The sequence below is a fragment of the Rhamphochromis sp. 'chilingali' genome, assembly GCF_963969265.1.
Source record: "Rhamphochromis sp. 'chilingali' genome assembly, chromosome: 11".
In the NCBI taxonomy this organism is placed as follows: Eukaryota; Metazoa; Chordata; class Actinopteri; order Cichliformes; family Cichlidae; genus Rhamphochromis; species Rhamphochromis sp. 'chilingali'.
The window spans coordinates 131658-156712 of record NC_137938.1 but is presented as its reverse complement, the minus strand read 5'-3'; the positions used below and the strand labels follow the sequence as shown (position 1 = coordinate 156712).

Below are 25055 nucleotides of genomic sequence, written 5' to 3'. Positions count from 1 at the left end.
TGGGAAAGTCCTCAGGTCATGTGAGGATATTTACTGATGCGTCAACACTGTCAGATAAAAGAACGGCTGCTGCATTTGTTCTCCCACAAATAAGTTTGGTGATGAGTAAAAGAATTACAGATGATGTGGCAGTTTATACTGGGAGCTGGTAGTGATGTTACTGGCTTTAACTGGGTGGAGGACGCACTAATATGGAGGTATGTGGTTTGCTGGGACTCTAGCAGCGTGCTAGTGAGCACAGGTGATATGTCTTCAGACTCTAGGCAACATATTGTTTTTGATATACTTCATTTACTGTATAGAATCAAACACAGAGGGATAGAAGTGGATTTCTTATGGCTCCCTGTGAATATCGGTGTTGATGCAATGAACAGGACGATGAGTTTAAAAAGGTGCAGCAAGAAGAAGTCGTGCAGGTTTGACTATAAAATACAGTGAAAGTGAGGTGAAGAGTATAATGAAGGTAAAGATGAAGGACGAGTGGCAGGCACACTGGGACAGAGACGGGAAAGGCAGATATTATTATACAGAAAACAGTCGTGTAGAAGAAGCTGCAGCAGAGACCAGGATGTAATCTGGAGAGTCAGAGTTGGTCACACAGGCTTGAATAGCACACTTAAAAAGGTAAACATGACACAGGAAGTGTGACTTCTGTGGACCAGAGGAGACGTTTGACGGGTTGTTAGCGTAGTCAGGATGCTGGATGGAAACGCTGTGCCTGATAGGATGATTACAGGCTGGACTTTGTCTTCCTGTTACAGATGGATCCAGGCCCTGGATGACTGCTGGACACACATGACCCACACTAGGCTGCCTTCATCCATCCTTTCCTCCTTCACTGAGACTCAGAATCAGCATGTATGTAACAGGGTGGGTACCTACAACTACCTGGATGGTGGCAGTAACAGCTACAGTATGTTCAACCCTGATTCTTTTGTCCCCAAACAGAGAAAACCGACTCATAGTGTGTTAAAATATTGATATTTCTTTTTATTCAATCATCTTCCAGAAGAGAGAGACCTCTGCACAGCTCAAACGCCAGTTGCAAGAGCTCTAACATTAGAATCATAAACTGTGCCTCATACAGGTTTTATTTTGGTACTTTACACGTCACACAGTCTCAAACATTGCTTAAATGGCAAGTTCCTCATTTCAGTGTCTTATCTATTAATATGGCTGTGCACTAAAACTTCCTGTTCTTCAGTCTGGCTGAGCACTTAGTTTGTGAGTCAAAAGTGGCCTTGCTCTACAAGCCTTCATTATTAAAGTACATAAAACAATCTAATGAGCAGATACACATTAAAAATATTTCTCTTATCCCTAACAAGTATTAATCAAAGAAGTGAAGTTGTTCATTTTTTAAATCACATTTTAATGAAGATTTGACAAAACAAGGATGAAGTTTGTGTTTTATTAGTTTGATCAGTGATTTGAATCCTTTCATTACAGAGTGAAGTTAAAGTAGACGTGTGAACAAACTAATAAATACAAAGGGACACAACTACTACTCCATGATGGAAAGCTGAAGTATGACACAGCTTTATGAACCTCCTGTTATCCTGGTAGACGAGTACAGCAATAAATCTTTTACTTGAACATCTTCTGGCTCCAATAAGCTTTGAAATGTGACCATGAAGTTAGAGACACACTGACTGAAACCCACAGCTGTGACTGTGGATCACATCCACACACAGTGTAGCTGCTGTCTCTGTGTGAGCCTTTGCACTGCTGCTCGCAGCACCGTTATATCACTCAGCGCTCGCTGCTGTTATTGAATCCACTTTTTACTGTCCGTGCAATCAAGCTCCTCTGCAGAGCTAGAAAATATCTTAGAACCAGTTTATGTGTTAGGGGATCCTTTGCAGTTGTGACTGTTGCCTCTGTTTTTGTCCTTTGGTTCCTGGGAGCCTTTTACATTTCCATCAGCAACAAATATCTGAACAGGCTTTATTGTAGGAAATACAGGATTAAATAGTTGTCATTATTTATTAGATGTTGTTAAAGATGATCAGATGTTTGTTTAGTTTAATGCTGTGGCTTCAGTCAGCATCACTGTGCTGTATAGTTTTATTTTTCTGATCCTTCTGTTAAAGTTGCTGAATAAAAGCACCTCACCGCTGCCTCGAGCCTCCTTCTTTAAAGCAGCAGAGGCTCTTCATTCAGTTATCACAGCTCGAGTTGTTCTGCAGGAGACCGAGAGTACTGTGCTTGGTCCATAATGACATTAATCCTCAAAAATAGTTCTGGCATAATAATTGTGCACACAGTGTAAAACTGAAGAAGCTTCTCAGATGAAATGTCTTCAAGAAACTTAAAAAAGTCCAGACACTTTTGTTTCTGAGCTTCTTAATTCAATTCAATTTTATTTATATAAATCACAACAACAGTCGCCTCAAGGCGCTTTATATTGTACAGTAGATCGCACAATTATAGATACAGAGAAAAACCCAACAATCATATGACCCCCTATGAGCAGCACTTTGGTGACAGTGGGAAGGAAAAACTCCCTTTTAACAGGAAGAAACCTCCGGGACAACTATAGTGTCTGTTTCCTGAAAACTGAACTTTTCACCACACCATTAAGTAGCTCCCTCCACTGACGCTGATCCGCTGCAGGTGTGTGGCATCCTCCTTGGGCCTGGCCAGTCGTCCACAGGCCTGACGGTGCCTGTAGCCCAGCCTCTGGCCACAACCCCAGACACACACACTAGAAATAATAGTCCACACCCCAAGTCCCCGAAACCGGGTTCGTGACAGGTTTGCTATTTTCAGTTTATTTAATATAAACTTTTAGTTATGTCATTTCTTCAAGTAACGATTCAAGACAAAGAGAAGGTAATAAGGCAAAGACGTGGTATTGGCCACTAGTGAAGTGTGTGACTGTCAGGCTGCCAAACAAACCTCTTCTCCAGCACGTCACACTTGTGGAGCTTCCTGGAAACTGTGACTGTAACAAGAGCAGAGATCAGATGTGGAAAGGGGTAATTCAAGTTTAATTCAAATGTATCTGCACCTTTATCTTTAACTTTACCTGCACCAAGTCTGATCTGTTTGATCATTCACATGATCTGATAGCAACTTAAAATTCAAATATAGATCTTGGGCAAGAAACACTGACTCCACATTCATAGGAGACTGAAGACATAAAAATAAAAGAAATAGCCAGTTGAGCAGTGTGCTTATCTGAGGAACTGTTTAATATTAAACTTCGACAACATCATTCATAGAACAGCTTCCAGCTTCTTTTGCTCGGCTACAGTTTGGATGGATTTGCATTTAAAGATGCAACAAGACTAAAATGGTTAGGGTCAGGAGGTCAAAGGTCAGGGCTCCTGTGGGTCTGAGGGCGGCCTCACGCTGGAGAAGGATGAAGGAGTCTGACCTGATCCAGTGTTTGACATGAACACATCAGCACTGCTGTCAGTGAGCCTAACGTCAGCCGTTAGCATCATTTCAGTGTTTCAGTCATAAAAACACTTCCTGTCACTGTGGTGGTTACAGTGACATCATGCAGTTTGTGCTTTGACCTCCAGAGGGCGACAAATCAGCACAGACAGAGAGCTCCATTCAAACTTTGCTGCCATCAGGAATAATGCTTCAAATATCATCATCAGTGTTTGAGCAGCTATGATATCAGGGACAATCTAGACATGTGTGACAATACTGAACATGTCACATGACACACCTCAAACATCATGTGATCCACTGTCAGTCTGCACTTTCATTCATGACTTCAACAGGTTGAAATGAGCTTTGAAGAAACATCAGTGAAATAAATCTTTCATGGATTCATGTGAGCACCAGATGAACTTTGTACCAACAACATCTTCAATAACAGAGTCTGAATGAAGCTCAGGTGTTGATGCTGCTCACTGATTGGACGCTTGGTTTCAGCTCTGCTCTCAGTCTTTACTGCACACGTGAAGGTAGAAAGTGTGACTGGATCTATAGACTGGAAACAGAGAAACATGCTGAACATTTGAAGCTTTGCAGCAGAAATGTTCATGTTACAAACACAGCAGAGCTGATCTGGGATCAGTGTGTTCACACCTGCAGCTACAACAAGGTTTCATGTCTCCACACGTCAGCATGTGAACTTTACTCTGACTCAGTCTGAGCAGTCAGACGGCATATTTTTAAAGTTAACACATCAGCACACACAGAGCTGAGCCCCTCCCACCTGTGCTGAGTTTCAGGTGGAGCCCCGCCTCCTTCCAGGAAGCAGCTCACCTGTGTGTCCGTGTTTAGTGTCCAGGGCCCTATTTCAGGAAGCCGGTTTAGTGGAAAAACTGAGTAAGTATACCCTGAGTTAACGAAAACTCTGGGTTTTCGGTTTCACAAAGCGAGTTCAGATGAAGCCTGAGTGAGTCACTATGACGACACACTCCGTGAAGCTAACCTGCCCCCTAGCAGGTTTACTTCAACTAACCCTGACTGTCTCCGCCCCTTTGTCGGAAACCTGACTGTAGGAAGTGTCAGACATGGCGTGCCCCTTCCTTGAAGAGCCAGTAGATGTTGAAGCCCAAATTCTCCGCAGAGCTCTCCGCCGGGAGAGAGTGATTAGAGCGCGTTTGGACATTTTATCATTTCCTGATGATTTCCTGTGTGAACGTTACCGTTTTTCAGCACAATCTATAATTTATTTGAATAACATCCTCAGGCCTAATATTGCTCATGTGACACATCGCGGACATCCTCTCAGTTCTGTACATATTATTTGTATTGCACTTCGGTTTTCTGCAAACGGGAGCTTTCTGTATAATATTGGTGACGCTGAGCACGTTTCCAAGGCTACCGTCTGTCGGGCAGTCAGGAATGTTACAGTTGCACTGAAACGTCTCCTGTACTCGTTTGTAGTGTTCCCCGGTCATAGACCCACAAGATTTATCAAAGAGGGATTCCACAAAATTGCAGGTAGCAGGATGAACGAAACTTAATTCATGATGTGGTGATACTTGAACTACTACTTAAATTTTACATTTATTTTCACGGTTCCCAGGCGTGATTGGCTGTATAGATGGCACTCACATTCCAATCATTGCTCCTTCAGTAAATGAAGGAGACTATGTGAACAGGAAGTCTTTCCACAGCATTAATGTACAGGTACATAGTTCCCTGTAGCATTTCAAACTAACAAATTATTTCATTATAGTAATGGATGCTAATTTGTGTTCTCTGCACTGTGAAGATCATATGTGATGCTGCCAACATTATCACAAATGTGGAAGCCAAGTGGCCAGGCTCTGTGAGTGGTGGTGGTGGAGGACCCCCACCTGTTTTTCGGGCCTCCGCTTTTTTTCTAGTGGCCATAACGGGTCACATTTGAGCATACAGAGTAAGCAGATATGTACTTGTAATGTGCTCAGATAATTTCAATAAGTGCTTACAGAGGGGAAATTAATGTAGCCTCTAACTGCAATTGATTTACATCGGACAAACAGACAAAGCACTATGGCTCATAATACAATTACACCTTACCTGTTTGGACTATATTTTTATATTTCATTTTTACTTGCTGCCAGGAACGTTTGGGGCCTGTTGGGTTGCACCTGCGCTCACATCACGTCACAAAATAAAATGTATAAAATAAAAAATAAAATATAATAAATAACGTGTTAAATGGGTGGAAATCCCTAGATCAATGTTTAAATTAACACTCACGCATTGACTCTGTCAGCTATGTTTTGCCATGCATGCTCCCTTTCTTTTGCAGCTGAGGCTGTGTTACTTTTTTTCCGCAAAATTTGCATGTTATCGGCATATGCTGCCATCAGAATTTCGGCCTCAAGCGCTGTAAAATACATTGACCGCGCCTTCTTTCCCTCCGTCTCCATGGTGACTCGTTTAATCTGTGCTCCACTAATCAGGGCTTTATGTATCCTCGTGCGTGCGCTTAACTTGGGGTTAAAGCAACTCCACGTTGACTGCACTAATTGTTATCAGCCTTTCTGAAACCGAATATTCCGAGTTGGACAGTTCGGGGTTACTCAACCCTGAGTATCGTTTTTCACTCTGAGTTTTCTAAACTGGCTTCCTGAAATAGGGCCCAGGCGCGATCAATGTATTTCACAGCGCTTGAGGCCGAAATTCTGATGGCAGCATATGCCGATAACATGCACATTTTGCGGAAAAAAAGTAACACAGCCTCAGCTGCAAAAGAAAGGGAGCATGCATGGCAAAACATAGCTGACAGAGTCAATGCGTGAGTGTTAATTTAAACATTGATCTAGGGATTTCCACCCATTTAACACATTATTTTATTATATTTTATTTTATTTTATTTTTTATACATTTTATTTTGTGATGTGAGCGCAGGTGCAACCCAACAGGCCCCAAACGTTCCTGGCAGCAAGTAAAAATGAAATATAAAAATATAGTCCAAACAGGTAAGGTGTAATTGTATTATGAGCCATAGTGCTTGGTCTGTTTGTCCCATGTAAATCAATTGCAGTTAGAGGCTACATTAATTTCCTTTCTGTAAGCACTTATTGAAATTATCTGAGCACATTACAAGTACATATTTGCTTACTCTGTATGCTCAAATGTGACCCGTTATAGCCAACAGAAAAAAAGCGGAGGCCCGAAAAACAGGTGGGGGTCCTCCACCACCACCACTCACAGAGGCTGAGCAGTTGGCCCTCAGCCAAAACAGTGGGCGCCCTGTGGCCGAAGGCATCTCTGCGGGGACATCCTCTGAGTCAATAACCCCGCAAGACACAAGTGCCTACATAGGGGGTAAATTCAAAATAATACATGATGTGCATACATCCTTTCTGCACAGTCACCTTTGCAGTGCTGCTCATTCATTTGATAAACTCTTCACCATAATGAATGTGTTTGTAGTGAAGTTATTTTCCTACTGATTTTGCCTTCCCTCAGTCTTGGTTGTCTTTGAGAGCATAATGACAATGAAGTGTAAGGTGATTGGTATGTTTGTTAATTGCCATTTGGTCCCTTGTAAGTTATAAGTGACCTGTATAAACCTCATATTCTATCAGTTGATGGTGGTGGTGTACTGCATCTGGTGCAGCCTCCTGTTGAGCCAGACCAACATGCAGTTGTGAGTAATACTCCACAGATTATATGAGTTTACAGTAGAACAGCAATGTTGTCTATTTCTTTACTACAGGAAAATAATGAAGAAACATTGACAGCTGTTACAGAGGAGGAAGCAACAGAGACACTTTATGAAGTTTACATCTTTTAATACTTTGTGTACAGGAAACACAGGCGACCAATAAAGCCAGTTGAACAAAAAATCTGTTTATTCGTCTTTCAACATGTTGAGGTGATGGGTCAAAGGAAATGATTGTGACATATGGTGTCTCTGACTGCGCTTCCATCTTGTATGTCCGTGGGAGGGTCAGGATGTTCATGGTTTGTATCACTGCTGATGTTTGGTTCAGAAGGACAGTGTTCTCCTCTAATTGTGGCAATGTTGTGAAGAATCACACATGCCACAATAATGTCACATGCCCTTTCTGGGGTGACCCTGAGTCTTTGAAGGCACTGGAACCGGGCCTTAAGCATTCCGATAGTCATTTCAATTCTGGCTCTTGTCCTGCAATTAGCCAGATTATATCGCTGCTGTGGGCCCGGTTCAGGGTCAGGGTAAGGGGTAAGCAAATAGGGTAAACATGGATACCCCCTATCACCAAGCAAGTAGCCAGTGAACTCTCCTAAGACAGAAGGATACACTTCAGTTCAAATGTCCCTGAAGCAATTGGTCTTTATATATTTTAAAGTATTCTCAACTCACCATGTCCAAATTTTGTGCTCAGTGTACATTCACGGAATATTTGTGAGTCATGGACAGAGCCTGGCCACTTGGCTTCCACATTTGTGATAATGTTGGCAGCATCACATATGATCTTCACAGTGCAGAGAACACAAATTAGCATCCATTACTGTAATGAAATAATTTGTTAGTTTGAAATGCTACAGGGAACTATGTACCTGTACATTGATGCTGTGGAAAGACTTCCTGTTCACATAGTCTCCTTCATTTACTGAAGGAGCAATGATTGGAATGTGAGTGCCATCTATACAGCCAATCACACCTGGGGACCCTGAAAATAAATGTAATATTTAAGTAGTAGTTCAAGTATCACCACATCATGAATTAAGTTTTGTTCATCCTGATACCTGCAATTTTGTGGCATCCCTCTTTGATAAATCTTGTGGGTCTGTGACCGGGGAACACAAACGAGTACAGGAGACGTTTCAGTGCAACTGTAACATTCCTGACTGCCCGACAGACGGTAGCCTTGGAAACGTGCTCAGCATCACCAATATTATACAGAAAGCTCCCGTTTGCAAAAAACCGAAGTGCAATACAAATAATATGTACAGAACTGAGAGGATGTCCGCGATGTGTCACATGCGTAATATATGGCCTGAGGATGTTATTCAAATAACTTATAGATTGTGCTGAGAAACGGTAACGTTCGCACAGAAAATCATCAGGAAATGATAAAATGTCCGAACGCGCTCTAATCACTCTCTCCCGGCGGAGAGCTCTGTGGAGAATTTGGGCTTCACGATCTACTGGCTCTTCAAGGAAGGAGCACGCCATGTCCGACACTTCCTACTGTCAGGTTTCCGACAAAGGGGCGGAGACAGTCAGGGTTAGTTGTAGTAAACCTGCTAGGGGGCAGGTTAGCTTCACGGCGTGTGTCGTCATAGTGACTCACTCAGGCTTCAGCTGAACTCGCTTTGTGAAACCGAAAACCCAGAGTTTTCGTTAACTCGGGGTATACTTACTCAGTTTTTCCACTAAACCGGCTTCCTGGAACAGGGCCCTAAGCTCCAAAAACCAAACTAAACGATCAGGCAGATGGCGGGAACAGTAGGAATTGGAAAATAAAGAGCTTGGTATGTTCTAAGAAAAAGAAGGTTATTTTAGAAATCCACAAAAGATCACAAGATCAAGAAATCACAAGAGATAATAAAGGTTCCAATAAAAAACGCTGATGAATTTTAAAGTATAGTCACATATTCTTTTGGTCAGATTTGGTCATATCCTGCAAAATAGCACTTGTACAGAAGAACAGTTAACTAAAATATACTGAAATGTATGTGAAGTCAAAATGAAAGACAGAGAGATCCACAAAGAAGCGGTTGTAAAGGCCTCGCAAAATATCATCAAGGAGGAAATCTGCTTTTTTATGTTCGTGGATTCCAGACTTTAGGGCAGTCATTGCCTGCAAACGATTCTTGAGTATCTGCACTTTAGTTGAATTTGCCATCTGTGTTGACATAGAAAGCTGAAAATATAACAAGTTGTGCCTCTATGTGATGTATAACTTATCACTGTAAGTTGGGCTGCTGTAAATCACAAAAATAAATCACCACTTTACTGAACCGAAGAAAGGGAGTGTTGTTCGTCAAGCAAAACAGCCGAGAAATGAATGTAGGCGGAAGGAAGGCTGCGTGGAAAAAAATAAATCACTGTCATTAGCTCCTCTTCCTGTCCTGAGTAGTGTAAATAGTTTTGTCAGCACCTTTAACACCACTACTGGGACAAAGAAATGACTCGGAAAAGATAAAATTACCCTTTTAATTTTGGCAGCTACTTTTTCTTGACATCGCTGCCAGATGGAGATATGCAGTGAGCGTCTTCTTAAAATGAGTCAACAGTTGGACAGGTTAGAGGCCAGTTTTATAATTATAATTCTCACTGAGGCACGGCTGTCAGAACCTACAGTGTTACATAATGGCATGTTTCAAAACCGTTTGAGGGAAGTTTTCATGTAGTTGCTCTTGAATCTTAATGAGTGGAAGTGTGTTTTTTTTTTTTTTTTTTAAATCTAAAACAAGGATTCCTTGATCAACTGAAAAGTTGGTATTATGTAATGTTAAAATAGAAAGTGCACCCTCTTTCAAGGTTTATCCATCATCATCAAATTAATCCGACCCTTACTTGGGTCTAAAATAATTTAAGTCCAACCTTAGTAAGTTTAATATTACGTTTATTGAACAACAACAGGTCTGGGGATATTGGGTTTGGTTGATGTTGACTGGACCATTGGATCTCTTTGATTCTTTTTCTGATGGAGATTTGATGGTTTGCTCAGGATAGTTATCCTGTTGCACAGCCCAATATAGGTCAAGCTTTAGTTGTTGGTCAGATTGGCCAATCACACTGTCTTGCATCCAATCACATTTGGTTAGAGAATACTTTGATAATACAGAAAGGTTCATGGTCCACTCAATGCAAAGCGCCCAGGGTGCAAGACAAGCCCATATCATTATCCCTCCACCACCATGCTTCACAGTTGTTATGAGGAGTTTGTGCTTTGTTTTTTGCCAAATGTTGGATTGTGCACTGTGGCCAGACATCTCCACCTTGGTCTTGTCTGGCCAAAGGACATTGTTCTATAGGGCTGCTCGATTATGGCAAAAATGATAATCACGATTATTTTCACTGAAATTGAGATGACGATTATTTGACGATATTTATTTAACTCTTTAAGACCTACTATAGAACCAAGTCCACCAGAGCTTATATTATTTTTTTACATGCTGTAGTGCCATTTGTGGGAGCATTTCAAGTTGCTATACATCAATACAACTGTTATAGCCCATATTTTAATAATATGTATGCATTAAGTGCATAGTAATTACATAAATTGCAAAAAAGTGCAATAAACTACAAAAAAAATTGAAAATCGCTTTTGTTTTGTTTACATATATTTCTACTTGGAGAAATTTAAGAGGTTTATCCCTCAAAACTTTAAATACAATAAAGTTGCAAAAAATAGTTTCCCACCACAGGAATTTTATTTTGAGTGTCTTCATAGTTTTATTTTGGAGATACAGCAATTTTTATACACTGCAGGAAAAACAAAAAACAATCCTATGATGCAAATTTGCAAAGAAAACAGCATGTGCATCATTTCACTGTGGGAAGTGTTACGAACAGCTGATAGGAACGGCAAAGCGTGTTTCTGGAATATTATGTTTTTGTTCCTGCAAGCGCTTTTTATGCAATTTTTGCAAAGCTATATGTGGAACAAAACCGTGACCGAGGACAAGCTGATGGCATCAGATGTAAGTACAACTCCTCCGGTTTCATATGCAAAACAAATTATTGCGCTAGCTTACACGGTTCAGGTTCTACAGGGATTTAAAAATAGTTACGGAAAACGGAGCGTGCTGCTCTGACCGGCTTTAAAGGGTTAACAATGACTTTAAAAAAATAATATAAAATAGTGTGCAACACCACTGAAGTTTTTTTTTTAAACTCTCTTTTCAACCAACGGCAGTCACTCTCCAAATAACTTCTGCTTAGCTTTCCGAGCTTCCCTCGGGTCCTCTTAATCAGTGGTCTCCAACCTTTTTTGCGCCACGGACCGGTTTATGCCCGACAATATTTTCACGGACCGGCCTTTAAGGTGTCGCGGATAAATGAGGGAGGGGCTAATAATCGGCTCAGTCATTTTTAATGATCGTTGAAAGCCCAGATCGTAATCGTGATTAAAATTCGATTAATTGAGCAGCCCTATTGTTCTATAAGTCTTGTGGTTTGTTCAGATGCAGACTATGCTGTGCTTCCATTTTCGTTTGCTTCTGGCTGCACTTCCAGACAAGCTATACTTTTTTTGGTCTTTTTCTAATTGTACTCAGATTGTAGCTCTTGGGTTTTTAGCTGCTGTTTACCCTCTTAATTACTATGGGAGAAGTAAGGGTGTACTTGCTTATATATTTTGGCTTAGTTATTGTGTTTTTGTTCATCTGATGTATTTAGCTAATAAGAACAGAATAATAATAATTATTATTATTATCATTATTTCCTGATAATGAAATATGGTATCTATATCACATATATGCACCAGTGCGTTTCTTTACATTCAGAGATTCAGAGCTTTCCTTGCTCTTGATATAGTCTCTATTTGTATCACTTCAGGCTGTTTAGATTTCATTTGGACTTTTTATGTGTCCAGATGCATTTGCTGCTGCAGTGATTCATCTCTCAGCATGGATATATGCATGCTGGACAAATTCAAGCACACGCCCAAAATCCAACTGGAAAATTTAGCGCAGCCCTGATAAAGACCTGTAGACATTTGGTGAATTTCCTTTGCCAGTCTGTTTAAACATATATAATTGAGCTATTGGGAGATACAGTGCCTGACTTTGTGTTTGCAAAAGCTCTATTAAAACCTCTACTTGGTGTGATTATGAAAAATGGAACCCAACAGGGAAATTATGTAAACAGACTGTTTGATTTGAATTGAAGGTCGAGCTGATTTCTGTTGTTTGTGGCCTGACAAATGGCTATTATGTAGCCCTCCTGCTTGTCCAAACATCCCAAGTGCTTTTAGCATTCATGTGTTTTGAAAGACTCTGATTACACCTTCTATAACATCCAGTGCTTCCAATGCGTCAGGAGACAACAGACCCTTTTCATGACTGCAGATTCCAGAGTGAGGTAATTTTTCAAGGATGAAACCTTGGTGCTTTTGATACTTGAGATATTTTGCGAGCAGTTCATTCTAAAGCTTCTTTTGTGCAGAAAGGTTTTCATCACCTCGGTCATGAATAAGGTGAACAACAGATGCATTTGTTGAATTTTAATCTACTAAGTTGCTTTCAATTCTCAAGAATTCTTTTCTTTTTTTCCTCTTTTTTTTTTTTTTTTTTTTTAGCTTTACAGAGTCAGTTTTAGTCCTCACATCGTTGGAGGTTGATTATTCTGTTGGTAGGAGAAATGAACCAATGATGCAGTTCCCTTATTCTGTACATGTGAGTCCATGCGCCTGTATGACTGGGAAATTACTGCCCAGTTATTTACATCCTCACACTGTCATCTATCTGTACACATTAACACAAGGATCAATCCTGCTCCCCCCCCTGCTCCCCCGCAGCCGTAGTTTACCAAGGCTGCTAATGGGCCTCTATCAAAGCTCAATCATAATGAAACAAAAGGAAATCACATTAGAGCTTCTGTGATTCGGCTAACCAGATTGACACACACAAGGATGATTTCCTAACTGAGATTAATAGTCCCAATCATTCCATTAATATGTATGTTCCGGTGTTGTTATAGATACTAGATTTGCCATGTACGCTGGAAGAGACTGGCGTCAAAGCAGAGGAATGAGGCCAATTATGTACAGTCTGGTTAGCACAAATAGGAAACAAAGCATTACAGGTGCTTGGTTTGTTTCCCTGGAACTGCTCATTAAGATGACGCCAGTGGGGTTATGGTGTGAGGTTAAATAAAGCTGCGGGTGGATCATAGACACTTCACTGAGATCATCCCACTGATCAGCCCACCCACTTTCATCTTTAAATACCTGTGCCTTTGTTTGAGTGCCATTACATTAACTTTTTATTTTCACCAGATTATGAAAGGTTGAAAAAAATTAATTTCAGTTTTACAAAGTCACAGTTGATGGGCTTAGATGGCTTTTTACTAATAGATGTTTGACATAATTGCTTGAAAACTGATTTGATAGTTAACTGAAAAATTGTAGCAAGGCTTTTTTTTTCAGTCTCAATTATTTTCTCCATTACAATTTGCTGTGTTTCATTAAAGAAAACTATAAAAATAAATCAGTTTCCTATAGAGGAAAAATCTCTGGATTGCTCTTTTTATGTAGCTTTTTATTAGAGCTTTGTGTTTTAAAAATCTCAGAAAATATTATTTCTGAGTAGAAGAATTTTTTTTTCCAACCAAAGAAATAAAAACAGTTTTAGCTTCTCAAATGTGATAATTTGTTGCTTTTTTGGTCTTACATGTTTTTGCCGAGCAAGACAAAACATTTGGTATAACAGCTTCTGTTTGCGTTTCAAGAGCAAAGTAATAATAATTAAGAAAATAACAAGTAAATTAAAGGACATTGAAAGCCACCAAGTCTCAAAGTTTTTATGCCTCCAATAAAACAGCAGATCAAGCGTCAGGATGCTGGCTTATCAAACCCATGACTTTTAATGATACTTTAAACTGAATTACTTTACTTGTACCTTCTGCATTAAGTAAATGCACAACATGCCAGCAAACCCTTTGTGAATTATTTAAGTGTATCTAAGGTCAATTAAACCATGTTTTTATGATGGTTTTAAATCCACACAGTACAAAATGTACTGCACAGCTCTGCAACTGTGAGCCACAGAACATGTTCCACAGTTCCTTAATATAGTAACTGAGGCCACATTTGCTATTCAGTAATCCAAATTTTATCATGTCAGAATTTCTAATACGTCTTTAGTAAACAGTAAGTAGGGTCAGTTGACAGCTGCTCCTCTGAGCTCTTTAATTTCCTGCCTAATAGCCACTTCAAACAGAATACATACTCACCCTGTATCGCGCCGAGCGAACACAATGCTCCAGCATTAAACGGGCATGTGGCCAAGTGTTTGATAGGTTGTTTTTCTTTGACTTCGTCTTCAGTTTGGCAGAGTTGGCTCTGTAGATCTTCCCTTTGACTGTTTGCCTCACACTTTCTCTTGTTGGCTTTCTCTTCCCCTCTCCTGTTCTCTCTCGTTGACTTTTTTCCTCTGTGCTCTTCTCTCCAACGAGGTGAAAAACACATTTGCCAAATATAGGTAGGTCATCACACTGTCTCGCATCCTCATCAGTTGCTAAGTACAAAGCACTTCGATGCAAACAGACCGGTCAGCATCATCGGTGCAGTAGGCTCTAGCTCCTCAATATTCCAGCTTCGTTCTGAGAAAAGATGGTAAATGCAACAGCTGTTTGGCGTCAACGTCCATGTGACAAAACTGCTGAGGTGCCTCGATGCTGTTCAGACATTTTTCACAGAGAATGACTGAAAAAGAGCTCCTCGTTATCACGAACAATGATCAGCCGAAGGTCTCTTCGAAGAGTCTTCTCTTTCACTGAAGATGAACTTGTGAGCTCGAAAATCTTCTGAAAAATCAAAGGGAATTTCTTAGCTCCTGACACTTTCTGCAAAGTTATAGCAACTCCACTGGCAATGGAAGTAAGTAAAGCTTCTTCAGTGCTCAGGGCTGCGCAGACAGACTTTTTCCCTCCCAACAGTCTCCTGCTTGCTGCTTCTGAAAACCCTGCTTGGATGCAGGCTGCGCTGTCATCCTCTCTGACACGCAGATTCAGCCGTGAGCAACTACTAGGAAAAATTCCCGCATAGGTTGAAGCCTCCTGTATCAGAGCACTAGGCAATATGTAAGACAAGGGAGGAGGAGGAGGTGAGGAGGTGGAAGAGGTGGAGTAGTAGGATGAAACATAGGGGGAGGAGCCAGAGGAGGAGCTCACATGTCTCAGTAGCAGTTCAGCATAAGCTGAATGTTTGCCTTTGCAATGGCAGACCTGTATGTCTTCATCACAGAGAAATGGCTCGCTTCTCAATCAGCTACACATGTCCCACTTCACGATGGTGTTTGGTAGTCCTGAAAGCCTTTTGACCATGTGCCTCTTGTAGGATTTTTAAATTGCTTTCTCTGTTTGTTTTGTGGGTTTTTTGGAATGAGCTTCCTTTTGCAGATAAGGTTCTTGCTGTAGTTACAAAGTAAAGAGTGCAAACATTGTTTCCTTCTCAAGGAAATGTTTTTTTGTTTTGTTTTTTGAGATGAAAGTCAACTTGCTTAGAGTCTCACTCTATCCTCTGCGAGCCATGGATTAAATCTGAGTAAAAGTTCAACAAAATCTTTTTTACATTTATTGTGACTAAGAAAATAATTATATGTGGATCTAAATAACATTTCTCTTATTTCATGGTATGCTATGAATCATCTCCTTATCAATCAAAATCAAACATAAATAATGCTGATTCAGTAACAGGAACATTTTAAAATAGACAGGCAGTTATAAAGATTCTAGGGTTTTTTTTCAATAACTGCTTAACAAGATTTAGGTCAGTGTTTTTGGCTTAAATTTTGGTTGTGGCTGAAATCTACCTTTTTAGTCTGTTGTTGATAAGGCCATGCAGAAATATCTGTTTGCTGCATTGATTCCCAAGCAGCTCTTCATATTAGTAAGCAGGGCCCACTTAAAAGGGGAGAACTTCTGTGTCTGCTGCTGACATAATGAAACAAACACATTGATGTAAATTGTATCGCATGTTGTCAGCACCAGTCACGCGTGTAACAAGTTGAAGCAACATACTAGTGAACAACAAGGATCTTTGTGGTACTAGATGTTATTTGTGCTGTATTTGTACTTATCTTCAGTATCTATGTACACAGGCTCTGAAGTTGCACTCTGACTTTTTAGAGCTAGGAACAATCACAGTGCAACTGTTATAACAGCTTAATGCACCAAATGACACAGATGCAGATCTTCTCATCATAGCTTTTATCACGCAACTGTTTCTGTTGCCAATGTCAACAAATAATACTAGGTCAGATATGACGTATAACCGCTCAGTGTTTTAGTGACGATATCGGCAGTTAAAAAGATACCTCCATGTTTACTTATTGGGAACAGTCCCTTTTATTCTTTTTACGTGTAATCCAGGCTAAATCCCTAAATTCTTTTCATCCCAGACATAAAAACATTTGTAAGTTATTGCCGGATTTGTTTTCAGCAGCACGAATAGGTCCTAGTCGAGCAAGTGGAAATGATATATTTCAGACCTAATTAAAACGAAAAACAAAATTTTGGCTTGACGAAGAGTTGCAGAAACTTGGTTGGAACCCTGCTGCTTAATTAAACACTAACTGAAAAAGGACATTACGAACTCTAGAGTTAATACAGTAATGTTTATCCAAGTTGTGGAAAAAATGAAGTCACTTGGTGCATAATAAATTCCCGTGCTGGCATAGATGAATCTTTTTCACAATAAAAATAAAGGAATTAGTTTTGAAAATGATTGCTGAATTATGCTTTTATGAAAATGGAGGCCTTTTTTCCTATTATTCATCACCCTGTTGCCCCAGTCAGCCTCCAGACCCACTCACTGAAAGCGCATACAGTGGGGCAAAAAAGTATTTAGTCAGCCACCGATTGTGCAAGTTCCCCCACCTAAAATGATGACAGAGGTCAGTAATTTGCACCAGAGGTACACTTCAACTGTGAGAGACAGAATGTGAAAAAAAAATCCATGAATCCACATGGTAGGATTTGTAAAGAATTTATTCGTAAATCAGGGTGGAAAATCACACCTGAATGACATTCTGTCATTCAGGCTGTGTGTCTGAGGCTGCGCGCCCAGACACACAGCCTCGGGCGCGCGCGGGCGCGCGCACACACACACTGACCCGCCACCAGATGGCGTTTTTTGAGCATTAAAAAAAATTTTTTTTTAATTGCTTAAAGAAATAAAAGAATGCTATTTTGATATATAAGAAACTTTATAAATAATCAATTATATTTTTACGAATATCATATTTTTACGAATATCATATTTTTATGAATATCATATTTTTACGAATATCATATTTTTATTACTTAATTACTTCCTACTTCCGGAGCTCATGAATAATTTAATTACTTCCGGAATAATTAATGACCTGTCAGTTTGACAAGAGGGGTATAATATCACTCTCTCTTATTATTATTGGTCTTGGTGAGGCTCTGTGGCTCTTTTATACATTTTGAACCAATTTGAAATCAGTTCTAGCAGTGCACCCAGCTGAGTGGGATTAGTGTATAAGTAGAACGAAATACCTTGTTGCAGGAACATTTTGTATTGCTTTGTTTTGCAAGACAATACTACCATTTTTAACACATCCGGTGGCTCCATACCTGGACTGGCCATCGGGCGTACCGGGCACTTGCCCGGTGGGCCGCTGGCGATTTTTTGTTTTTATGGGCCGATGGATTATTTTTTTAGGAAGGGTATATATAATGAAAGGTGTTGGATTGGCCAATTGGTCATGATCGACTCTGGGCTGGACCAATTACAGCCGAGGAGGCCGGATGCAACCGCCCCCTTGTTTAGCAATCACGTGATTTTCGCGCATTGCATGCCGGGAACTCGTGGCAAAACAATCCAAGTACCGCATCAAATGCAAGCATTTGCAGCACCGCAAAACGTTCATTCTCCGGTTCCAATACCTTCTTGTTTTTTCTTTCTTGCATTTTTCTTTGCTGCACAAAAAAGGAATGTACAAAACAAAAGGAGAACAATGCCGGTCGGTACAAAGACAGACTCGACGAAAAGACAAAGAAAAGATACGAGGAAAAAATCAAAGGAGTGAAAGGGTCAGACCCTTATGAGCGCACAGAGTGGACAAAAGACGTCAGTGTGCTGCCCAACTTTCACCACGCTCAGATTTATAATTACACGGTTCTTGGAGTGAGTGCATACACTCGTGAAGTTTAGTAACTTCAGGTCACTGCAACAAGTCCAGGTACAGTTTACCGACGGATGGGTACAGGACCTTGAAATGCACCGTGTAGAACGAAAGACCATCGTACGAACAAAGGTAAGTTTACCAGTCTCACAAATCGTCGTCATAAATACACACTCGTTAACCGTTTTGTTGGAGGTTCCATTCTTTAGGGCAGAAATACCGGGGTAACTCGCATATCTCACGGAGGAATAAACCATACACACGTTGTTTAGAGTTTTACATCAGAGGGGCACACCTTCCTCTGCACCACCATTTATTACACACACACTTCCGTATTGATACCTTTCAGGTTAAGAGCACATACATATATGACAGGGCAACACGTTTATTAATATATAACCTTTGAGCTCAACGGTAATTAATTAGTAGTGGAAATAATTTCTGGTAGCATCACAGAAATGTAGCAGTGACAATAATATTGTAATGACCTGGCTGGGGTTGTTAGCCAGGTGCATTCTGGGTATTGTGTTGTCTGTGTTTTCTATCGTTCTGCTAGTTCCTATGTGTTTGATTCGCATGTTGTGTTAGTGTTATGTTAATGTAAGCCACAGTGAAGTTGATGTGTGTTCTGTGGAGTGGGTTGAATTGGCATGGTTGGCTGACACCGCGACTCTATGTGGTGGGAGCATGATAGGGGTTTGGTGTCAGCAGCGTTACGTTGTTGTAGAAAAACATGGTAAATAAACGATTGATGTGAGCCACTACAGCCTCCTGCTGGATCATTTGGGGATTATCAGTCTGCTGCTGAGACGCTCGGGGTTGTGCGGTGTATGACGACGAGTGCTCTCCATTCGTTGCGAAATTTAGCGATAGCTGCTAGAGCCCCGCTAGCCGTTTTAGCTAGTGAGCAGTTTAGTCAGTTCAGCTCCACTAACCCGCGGTTGTTACAATATTGTATGCTGTAATCGTACTGGACAATTAGTGATACAAAACAACTGTTTTACCCTGTGAATAAAAGTATATGTTTTTGTCAATGTACCATGGTAATAACAGAAGTGAAACGCAATATTGTGTCAGGACAATTCACTATTTATGCACAATAAACAAAGGAGCATAGCGCGACAATTTCTGTTCAGCGCCAGATTTGCTTGTAACCTATATCACTAATTATGTTAAGAAAAATGACGTATTAATACTACAAAACTCTGACCTTTGTGGGAATGCTTGGAGCAGACTAACATGTGAGCTGGAGTGTTCTGAGACGTTTTGGTATATCCAGACCATCCGTCAGCTCTTACTTCGGAAACATGGCTTAAAAATTTCTCTTCAACTACGTAATCCGATTAAAAAAAAAAACTATCTCTTTACCCGTCGGCTTCCCGTGGCTGTCATGTGACCGGTGTTCCAGATCTACTGGCGTTTAGATCAACTGGCGTTGGTCGAACAGATGTGTGGCAGTCTTGCGTTTCAGTAGCTCCTACCGACAAACCAGCAAAAAAAACACCAAATGTGTCATCTGTGACACTTGTGAGGTTATCTCAAACACACTCCGTCAGTCTTGATGCTGTTGAACAACAAAATGTTTAAAAATGTGGCGAGTTTACCTGGTGATATCCTCATGCGCGACGCGATCGCGAAAACAGCAAACAAGTAACACCACGCCGATGTTGTTCACGGGACAGCAAGAGTAAACGATCGGGAGACTCTTGTCGTCGTTATCGTTCCCCTCGCACGGTTTATTTCTCCGAATTCAGCGTTTTTGCTTCACAACTACAGCGTGCAGTTTACTTTGTGCACTAACATGAAGTCGAGTCAACCAGCGCCACCTCTGGCCAAGTGCCACAGCCTACAGCCAGATCAGCCTGTGACACACATCTGCACCACGTTTGAATTCGTGTCATGCACATTTGTACCTTTCAATTGTGTCTGTTTGTGCGTCATGCAAATAAACCTTTGGAAAGAATGAAATGATATCATATATTCCTTATTGGCCTACATTTGTACAAAATTCCAAATTATATACACAAAGTCATAGACATCACCACTCCAATTGGTCATCATGATTTTAATATTCTCTTTTTCCATAACAATGAAATACACCTTGGACAAATATGACACATCAATATTTCATTAGTGTTGTCACATCACATCCTGTAAGCATCGTCTGTCTGTGTCTTTTCCCTGAAAATGAATATTTCCAGCCAATATAGGCAATCCATCAACATGGCTGGAGTTATATACAGTCTGTATAAGTGTGGTTAATCTAATGAACATTTGTAAGGAGACGGCAGTTACTGTGAATTCACAGCAGTTACACAGTGATTAGTAATAAACAGCCAGTGAGAGTGAGTGGATATGACTGTTCCCACCACTAACACATGACCATAGCCTACTACTAGATTAACTTGTGACACATCTGCAGCTGCTGCTATGATCACATTGAGTAGAGGCTGAGTGGCTGCACTTACCCCTGGTACATCCAAATCTACCCACAAACATGTTGAAAGATGCAATGCCAGCAATGTGGATTGTCAACACTAAAAACAATCGGTAAGCAAAGACAACAGGGATCAATTTTTTCTGTTTATTTAGCACCCACAACATTTGTAGTCGCCTTCTGCACAGGGGAAGTCCACACACACCGTGTGGTACCACTTTCCACCTTCTGCACAGGGGAAGTCCACACACACCGTGTGGTACCACTTTTCACAGAAGGTGCAATCTGCAAGATTGAATGAGATTGTCAGGGTCATTGTCTGACTGTTTATTACTAATCACCTGCTGTACATTCACAGTAACTGCCATCTCCTTATAAATGTTTATTAGATTGACCACACTTATGCAGACTGTATATAACAACCAACTCTAACATGTTTGTTTGCAGAGGGAAGACACAGGCAGACTACGCTAACGACATGTGATGTTACAACACTGGTGAAATATTAGTGTGTTCACGACATTTTTCGTATGGGCAAAAGTATTGATATCAGGATGGTGATTCTTATGTGTATGTCATTTGGCATTTTGTACAAATGTAGGCTGATAATAAATACATGATATCATTTCATTCATTTCAAAGGTTTATTTGCATGACGCACAAACAGACACAATTGAAAGGTACAAATGTGCATGACACGAATTCAAACGTGGTGCAGATGTGTGTCACAGGCTGATCTGGCTGTAGGCTGTGGCACTTGGCCAGAGGTGGCGCTGGTTGACTCGACTTCATGTTAGTGCACAAAGTAAACTGCACGCTGTAGTTGTGAAGCAAAAACGCTGAATTCGGAGAAATAAACCGTGCGAGGGGAACGATAACGACGACAAGAGTCTCCCGATCGTTTACTCTTGCTGTCCCGTGAACAACATCGGCGTGGTGTTACTTGTTTGCTGTTTTCGCGATCGCGTCGCGCATGAGGATATCACCAGGTAAACTCGCCACATTTTTAAACATTTTGTTGTTCAACAGCATCAAGACTGACGGAGTGTGTTTGAGATAACCTCACAAGTGTCACAGATGACACATTTGGCGTTTTTTTTGCTGGTTTGTCGGTAGGAGCTCCTGAAACGCAAGACTGCCACACATCTGTTCGACCAACGCCAGTTGATCTAAACGCCAGTAGATCTGGAACACCGGCTATTGCAGTTAATAATACAACAGCTTCTTGCCATTTTTTGGGTTTCTTTTTATCGCTGTGTAACTGAGTTCAATTGAACGCCTGCGTGCGCTAGTACCTCTTGCCACAAGTTCCCAGAATCCTTTGCGGTTTTACCCCTGAATGACGTCACATTTTCAATCTTTGACCTGGTGGGCCGGTCTGTAGTCAAAATGCCCGGGGCGATTTTTTTGTCCCAGTCCAGCCCTGGGTGGCTCTAAAGACATTCCCCGGCCAGTTTGATTTACCAGAATCACAGCTACCAAAGACATGATGCATGGTGCTTTTTTATCAAGAATGAAAAAAGTGAATGGAAGTTAATTAAGTTGTGGTTAAAAAGAACAAACTCTCAGAGGGGAAGCAAATTAGAGAGCTCATTTGTCACATTACTAAAGCTGAGTAAAAACTGATAAAATGTAAAACCCTCCTAAACACCAACAAACTGAATAAGTACACATTTGCAGCCTTTGTTCAGTATTCTTCTTAAGTTAGCAGATCTTGTATAATCACGATACCAGCATGTTTGGTTGATTGATTAAACTAAACATATTGACTATTGATGTTTGCCCTTCGGTTCAAGTGTATTGTTGCCCCCAGCTATTCCCCAAGCAGTATCGAAGTTGAAGTTATGGATTTTGAAACGTGTTGGCTGCAGCGGTAGGGCGAAATTTTTACTTTCAGGGTGAAAGTTCTTCAATCCGATTTCACCTTTTTCACTGGTACCTACATAACTCAACTCAATTTTTAGAGGTTTCCATTAGGTGATAATACCTGGTACCAAGTGCTTATTTAATTTTTTTAGGACCTTCTGTGCCAATCTGAAAATGGGTCATTTACAGACTGCATGCCACAGATTGGCCGGTCCATGGCATCGCTCAATGAGTCATGAGAATGTCTCCTTCACAGAAATCAAATGAGGCAAATGGCTGCAAACAAACAACACTGGTTCAATGATCACCATACCATCACCTTGATGTCATCCATTGTTGTGGCATGTGTCGCATCCAAATGACATCATGCGACTTTCGGCCATATTGCTATAATGACCCTAAGCACACTGAGGTGGTCCTCAATTGTAATGGAAAATGATCAAAGCCATCAATAGAGTGGAGCTGAGTAGGTACAAGTGAAAGAGTGGCACTTCATCAACCATTTGCCAACCTTTAGGGGAATTTACATTTTACTCTTGTGACTGGTGGTTGGCAGATTGTCACCGACCAGTCTCTAAGCTTGCTCAACTGGGGCCTAATTCAGCACCACTGCTAATGGAGCTACAAGCTAGGGACTCATTCCTTGTTTGAGTTTGAGTTGAGAGTTGTGCAATAGAACATGTAGAAGTTTCCACTCCTGTGTCCAACACATTTGTCGTGAGCTACCTACTGCATTTTATTATTCTCTGATTCCGCCACACTTTCCCCCTCGTTTGTTTGGTTTGCCTTCCTGATTGTTTTGCTTGCCAGTTTTGGCAGTGTACAGGTGTTGGAATGAAAATTTTAACATTGTGCCAAACCTTAGATACCACTGTTACCATGGGCAACTATCACGATATTGTGACATGATGTTTTTTCCCCACTTCTGCTACAGAAGTAATGATTCACCTCTGTGGCAGGATATAATTTGTCATGTTGCATTATGCAGTAAGCCTACCCTCACCGATATCTGTGGACAAAATACCTGCCACTGAACATTATGACCTTCATGGAAGATAATGTATTGCTAAGTGGATGTTTTATCAGAGTATACTTTTTTCCCTTGTTTTTAGCACAACTTCACCAATTTCCCAAAGCGCATGAAGGACAAAAGTGCTACATTAGAGTTACTGAAATGATCCGTCTGTCCTAAAAAGGAGATTTTCTTTACAGATTATAAAACATACTCAATCTCCTCAAATACAGCTACAACGTCTTGTAAGCATGTGAATGTATAGAGTGGTTATGAGACTGAAATGTCCTACAGGAGAACAATCCTGTGTGTTCTCCAACTGCATCCACATTTTATAAAAATATGAAAAAAACAGCACTTACTGTTACCTAATAACGTCCATGAAAGAAAGTGATGGGATAATTAAACTAGATTCACATCAAATGCTAAATGTGATTGATGAGTTTTGCAGAGAAGTGCTCGAGCTTGAGCCTCTTACCTCCAAACAAGCCAAAGAAAATGCATTCCTAATGAGAACGAAGCCTCGAGTGGATTGGAGCTCTTCTGATATGACTTTGACATAAACACAGCCTCACACAATAACCATTAAAAGTTAAGAGTAAATAGCTTCGGCCCTCTTTATTGTCTCGCCTGGTTTGCTCGGGATTTTAATTGCAATTAGCGCAGACAGTGATTTATCGACGCGTAGTTGGGTTTCAGCGCCATGTCATGTTGGGCTAATTGGTTTGGTTAAAAAGGCGTGACAGGGAGCATGCTGGAGGTGCTGGGGCTCTCAGAAAGACAATCAGCTTCACACATCGCAAATTGGAGTTTCTCTAAACGGTATTTCCTGCACATTTTCTGTAATCTGTGCATCTCATTTTTCACCCTTTTAGATGTCATTTTTTCCTCTTCCTTCAGCCCTCTTCTCTCATTTCTTTACTTAGATTTCCCATTCTGTCTGTCTCCCTTAGCACTGTCAAAGACATATCACATGGGATTTGTCACTGTTATAATAATAACAACACTCAGTTGCTCTTAAGTTTTTTTATCAGTTGCCTTGCTTTATCTCCTCTCTTATCAAGTGAGGATCTGCCACGACAGCCAGTTTAAAAGAGAAGTAATCATTCACTGATCACACTACATTACTCTCGTAGCAAATGGAGGCAGAAGGGCGAGCAGGGGATGTGTGTATTCCTCTTCCAGTCACATAAAATGTCAACATTTCACTGCAAGTGTTAGTGGAGACTGAACAGTGGTATTGCATCTCCTTACATATCCCTCCTGTTTCTGTTCAGCCAGTCACTGCTCCAGCAAAGAAGAGTAATCAAGGTTAAGGTGGGACCGCAGTTTTATACAGTGAGCCGATTTTGGTTGGTGAAGAGGATTATATACATAAGGTGTGGTCCTGTTAACAAGGGTGTGAGTGTTTTGCGTGTCATCTGGTAGGATACCTTGGCTTGCTTAGGCAGATGAGGTAACATCTGGAGGGCCCCACAGAAATCAATACAAGCCAGGACATTTGTGGGCTGTCAA

General features: G+C 40.8%; 2 long non-coding RNA genes across 2 annotated transcripts; both read right to left on the bottom strand.

Moving 5' to 3' along the window:
* Positions 1 to 2476: 2476 nt before the first annotated feature.
* On the bottom strand, positions 2477 to 20031 carry LOC308405194. The gene is made up of 3 exons (XR_013973288.1): positions 19830 to 20031; positions 19594 to 19702; positions 2477 to 3952 (listed from the first exon to the last, which is right to left on the bottom strand). It is a non-coding gene; the product is annotated as an uncharacterized lncRNA (long non-coding RNA).
* LOC308405195 lies at positions 7362 to 8149 on the bottom strand. The gene is made up of 3 exons (XR_013973289.1): positions 7957 to 8149; positions 7760 to 7871; positions 7362 to 7679 (listed from the first exon to the last, which is right to left on the bottom strand). It is a non-coding gene; the product is annotated as an uncharacterized lncRNA (long non-coding RNA).
* Positions 20032 to 25055: the final 5024 nt, after the last annotated feature.